The 5,801-nt window shown below is 37.3% G+C and overlaps 1 long non-coding RNA gene across 1 annotated transcript; it reads right to left on the bottom strand.

Annotated features, from left to right (window-relative positions):
* Window positions 1–240: 240 nt before the first annotated feature.
* On the bottom strand, window positions 241–3,564 carry LOC118469160 (uncharacterized). Its single transcript, XR_008602705.1, has 2 exons — window positions 3,426–3,564; window positions 241–841 (listed from the first exon to the last, which is right to left on the bottom strand). It is a non-coding gene; the product is annotated as an uncharacterized LOC118469160 (long non-coding RNA).
* Between the last annotated feature and the right edge of the window lie 2,237 nt (window positions 3,565–5,801).

The raw sequence follows: 5,801 nt of genomic DNA, 5'->3' as shown, positions 1-5,801 counted from the left end.
ACAGGAAGTGGAAGATTCCAAGCAGATTTATAGAAGGGGGAACCGGACTGTACTAAGTGTGGTCGAGTATAGAGGGGTGTTTTGTGGGTTTTTAAGGCTGATAATGATTATTAGTGAGACATTTGGAGTAGATATTCATTTGCAGTAAATGAAAGTATTTAAAATCTTGGAGTTAAACTTAGAAGAACACAAACTCTAACAGAAAACTTTGTTGATACGTTTTTGTTTTGTTTACAGATGTTAAGTTAAAGGAGTTTTATTCGTGACGTATAACCAATCAAATCACTCCAGAAGACAGAGCGACCACAGGTAGATAAAGGTTCAGAGCCAAAGTAGCGCCATTTTTAAATGTATTTATTACTGTAAATCAGTAAAAAATAAAATACTGATAATCAGTAAATCAGTCAGCCCACAATTACTACAATTCTACAATGTATGTCTCTTTCCTTTGACTTGTTATTTGTACAATATATGATGTATATGATGCCGTTTTTTCATACCAAAGGCTATACTATGATGTTTTCTAAGAGATATACGATGCTACTCTGTTTGTTCTGGCTCTGGGCCACTACACTCCTCCTCTGTTGTTTTCTGGATTGTACTCAGCTGCATGTCTTCATCCACCAGGCCTCCGTTGACTCGTCCCGCCTGCCGTCTCTGGAGCTGAAGCTGGATTGGAACAGACCAAAGTACAGTCCAATCACGATGCCAGCTGCCTCTCAAAAGGCTCCTTCATCTGGCAGGTGGCAGCACTTCTTCTGAGGGGAAGCTGAGCTGGCCCGGCAGAACTTTGGAGATGTGTTCCAGTGGTTGGTGGATGTGTGGGGAGATAGAGAGGGACCTTTGAATTGTTCAGAAAGGAAAACAGGGAACCCATTGGTAGTTTTAGTTTAGGGTGCTACTGCGGTGTGTTTTTGGGTTTTAAGAGGTGAACAGGAAGAGGTTTTGTTTGTATTGATTATCTTTTACTTTGTTCCTGGTTGGAATGCCCATCAATGTCAACATGAAGTTCACTTTTAGTTCTGTTTATTTATTTTTATTTTACTAACACCCATTTGTTTTTAACCCCCTCACATGTTGTGTTGTTGTAAACTTCCTCTTTCAAATAAATACTCGTCTAACCCTCTGGAAACCAGCTTTTGGACTCTTTTTGTGTTGCTCCTCACCTACTTCAGACAGCCGGGTTTACTGTACAATGACGTTTAGTAGGCAACATGCTATAAAATAATATCAGGGAAAGAGTGGGAACCCTGACATGTTTTCTCCGTTAATCTGCAGAACGTTAGAACAACGTTTCACCATGCTGAATGCGTCTTCTAAAAAGCTGCTCCTCTGTTCACTATTTTCATTATTTTATTGATCCATAATGTTTTATTTTCCTCTGCTCTGAATACACAGCCTGCAGTTCAATCCAAAATCTGCATTCATGCCACAACTCTAAGTCGTGGCTTTTCACTTGTTTTTGGTCCTGCAGAAGCTTCTTTATTTTTTACAGGAATGGTGTAAATTCTGAAATTCACTTCAGTCTGCATTAAATTAACTTTTTGTCAAAATTATTTGGTATCAGCTCTGTGGTTCATCAGATTTTGGCAGGAATCAAACTGCACCAAGATACTTGATAGTTGATTTGAATGTGTCGTTCATCTACGTAATCAATGATTAACTTCTTGTTTTTTTTATTACCATGTCTCCTTTCTGAAGGAGACATTGAGATGATTGCTGAAATATCAGTCATCAGTTTAGATTTGGTAAACTGTCCGTAATTCATTCAGGAACTGTCGGAATTGTGACGATTCTGTTGCTGGTGATTTCATTTGTCATCTAAAATGTGACTCCTCCTCCCCTGTTTCGAGGAATATGATGTTAATCACTGGAAGAAGCGGACTCAGAGATGCCTTCGTCATACTGCAATCAGGTTCCAGAATCAGAATAAATCAATGTAATGATCACTTCTGAGGTTTTAGATCAGAGAGATCCAACGTTTATCCTGGTTTTAAGTTGTGCTGAAGTGATGGCGTTACTTTTTTAATTTATGCATAGCTCCTCTGGTCTTGACTTTTTATTTATCTGTTTTATTTATCTCCACAGTAGCTCGGTGGGTAGTGCTGTCGACCTGCAGATAGGAGAGCTCTGGTTCGAGTCCTGGTGTAACAGACCAGATTTACCCCCGGCCAAAGTAAACTCAGGTAAAAACTGGCCTGGACCACTTTATACCTGGTGACACAAAGATTAATAATGTTAAACTCTTAATTGTTAAGTTATTTAGGTTTTTTTTTTTTTTTTTGTTTTGTTTTTTTTTTTTTAGCCAATTACAATTTAAAAAGTTCAAATCAAAGGAAAAACTAAATTGAAAACTAAGAAAATTTTAAGCAAAACATCATGAAAGAACATCCACATTGGCTGGTGGTGCTTTCAACAACAGATTTCAGTTTAAAATATCTTTGTGTTGTCTTTGATTTGTGCTTACACCAAGACTGACTAGATCTGTGTGAAACAGGCCAGATTAAACCTCCGGCCAAAGTCTACTATAGCTTTGCCCAGTTTATACCCCGGGGGCTAAAATATCCCAGAATATACCCCTCCAGGCTAAAATACATCCCATGTAATATGAGATTACCTCAGTCGAACAAATTTTATTTTAATTTAAGCACAAATCAATGAAATTAAATCAAATATCTGATGCAAAATAGTGCTGCACAGTGACTAACACTGTCTCCTTACAGCTAGAAGATCCCCGGTTCACATCCCGGCCTTCCTGAGATCTTCCTGCATGGAGTCTCCATATTCTCCTGTACATGTGTGGGTTTCCTCCAGGTTCACCAGCTTCCTCCCACAGTCCAGAAACACGCTGAGGTTAATTGGTGATTCTAAATTGTCTGTAGGTGTGAATGTGAGTGTTTGTCTCTATGTGTAGCCCTGTGATAGACTGTTACCTGTCCAGGTGAACCTGTGATAGACTGTTACCTGTCCAGGTGTACCATCACCCTCAGTCAGCTGGGATAATGAGGATCTATAGGTTTATAGATGATGGATGGATGTTTAGCTGTTGAGCAGACAGTCTGTGGGTTTTTTAAAGTTGTAAAGAAGCTGCAGAGACTCATGTTGGACGACATCTCTGCTCCCCAGTCTAGGATTTCAAATAAATTCAATCGTCTTTCTAGAAATATACACCGTCTCTACTGCTCAGACAGTTTTCCAGCCCCCTGCAGGCTTCAGTGTTTGCTGGATTTAACTTAACATACAGAAGTTAGCTTAGCATTTTACAACTAATGGGTCAAATTACACGGTTCTGTCTGTGAAACTTCTGCAGTAATTTCAGTTTTTTTCAACCTATAAATAAAATGTGTAGGCAGGAAAAGAAACAAACCAAAAAAAGTATTTTTCTATTTATTTCCCCCTAAAAATCTAGCTTTCTAGTGTCTTACCTGAGCTGCAGGTTGGACAAACACACCAGATAAAACCAGAACAGAAGAATCAATCAGACCGAGTGGCAGGTTAAATAGTTCTCAGGTGATCAGTCCAGGTGAGTCTGATGTCGTAATGATTTGGCTCCGCCCCCTCAGACATCCTGCAGGAAAAGACCAGAAAGAACTTCTATAGAAAACAATCAAATAAGAACAAAAGAATGTTGAAATCAAACAGACAGTCAGTCATCAGACTCAGAGTTTCACTGACAGAAACATCCTATCATGAGCTCACATCCTGAAAGATCTGGAAACCTCAGAAAAAAGGATCCAGGAAGAGTCAACTAGATCATGCTCTGAGTGAACGGCTGATTTTCTGACCAGTTTGTGTTTTGTTGTGGTCTTTTTACATCTTGTTATTATTTATTTGGCCATCTTGTGTCTCACTTTGTCTTTGCAGCTCTTTTTCTCTGATTGTTTTGTGTCTCTTTCTAGTTGTGTTGCTTTGAAGCTGTCTCTTTACTTTTATGATGTTTTTGTCATATTTTGACAACATACTATCTTTTTTCAATTTTGAACGACAACTAAACTATGATATTTTTGTCATATTTTAGATGACATACTAAACTATGAATTTTTTCCACATTTTTGGACGACAACTAAACTGGACTTTTTGTCATATTTTCGACACACTAAACTATGAACGTTTTTGTCATTTTGGACGACACACTAAACTGACGTTTTTTGTCATATATTTGGACGACACACTAAACTGACGTTTTTGTCATATTTTGGACGACACACTAAACTGACGTTTTTGTCATATTTTGGACGACATACTAACGTATCACATTTTTGTCATATTTTGGACGTACAGACAAGGAGGGGAGAGTAGCAACGCTTCCAAGCTGCTTCAGGATTACACACAGGTAATTCTAGACATCACTTTTTATGAAGAGAATAAACTGGTGGACCAGGAGTTCCCTGAGGACTGTTCAGCATTTAAAATCCAGCAGCTGCTGGAAGACCTGACCGAGCCAGAAGTTTTAAAGTTTTTAGCAAGGTTAACGCCAACGCAAGAGGTGTAGTCTGTATTGGGCCAAGAGCTGTTAGAATGCCTCTACTGGAGACGTGGAGCTCTGAGGTACATGTACTGCCATACCCTTCATCAACGGAAACACTGGATCAAGAAAATCTACATGTTGTAAAAACGTGCCATATGATGAAATAATGTAAAGGAGGCCGTGAAAAACACTCCAGAAAGGTTTTCTTTGAAAAAAAAAATCATCATGAATTTTGGCGCAAAAAAAACGCCTTACTATACTATGTCGAAAAAAAATGGTATTTTTCAAACATGTTGTAAAAACGTGCCATATGATGAAATAATGTAAAGGAGGCCGTGAAAAACACTCCAGAAAGGTTTTCTTTGAAAAAAAAATCATCATGAATTTTGGCGCAAAAAAAACGCCTTACTATACTATGTCGAAAAAAAATGGTATTTTTCAAACATGTTGTCAAAACGTGCCATATGATGAAATAATGTAAAGGAGGCCGTGAAAAACACTCCAGAAAGGTTTTCTTTGAAAAAAAAATCATCATGAATTTTGGCGCAAAAAAAACGCCTTACTATACTATGTCGAAAAAAAATGGTATTTTTCAAACATGTTGTAAAAACGTGCCATATGATGAAATAATGTAAAGGAGGCCGTGAAAAACACTCCAGAAAGGTTTTCTTTGAAAAAAAAATCATCATGAATTTTGGCGCAAAAAAAACGCCTTACTATACTATGTCGAAAAAAAATGGTATTTTTCAAACATGTTGTCAAAAACGTGCCATATGATGAAATAATGTAAAGGAGGCCGTGAAAAACACTCCAGAAAGGTTTTCTTTGAAAAAAAAATCATCATGAATTTTGGCGCAAAAAAAACGCCTTACTATACTATGTCGAAAAAAAATGGTATTTTTCAAACATGTTGTAAAAACGTGCCATATGATGAAATAATGTAAAGGAGGCCGTGAAAAACACTCCAGAAAGGTTTTCTTTGAAAAAAAAATCATCATGAATTTTGGCGCAAAAAAAAACGCCTTACTATACTATGTCGAAAAAAAATGGTATTTTTCAAACATGTTGTAAAAACGTGCCATATGATGAAATAATGTAAAGGAGGCCGTGAAAAACACTCCAGAAAGGTTTTCTTTGAAAAAAAAAATCATCATGAATTTTGGCGCAAAAAAAACGCCTTACTATACTATGTCGAAAAAAAAATGCGTATTTTTCAAACATGTTGTCAAAACGTGCCATATGATGAAATAATGTAAAGGAGGCCGTGAAAAACACTCCAGAAAGGTTTTCTTTGAAAAAAAAAATCATCATGAATTTTGGCGCAAAAAAAACG

This window comes from Amphiprion ocellaris, chromosome 9 (genome assembly GCF_022539595.1).
Source record: "Amphiprion ocellaris isolate individual 3 ecotype Okinawa chromosome 9, ASM2253959v1, whole genome shotgun sequence".
NCBI classification, from domain to species: domain Eukaryota; kingdom Metazoa; phylum Chordata; class Actinopteri; family Pomacentridae; genus Amphiprion; species Amphiprion ocellaris.
Note: the sequence above shows the minus strand (reverse complement) of the source record. Positions and strands in the feature narration are given on the sequence as shown.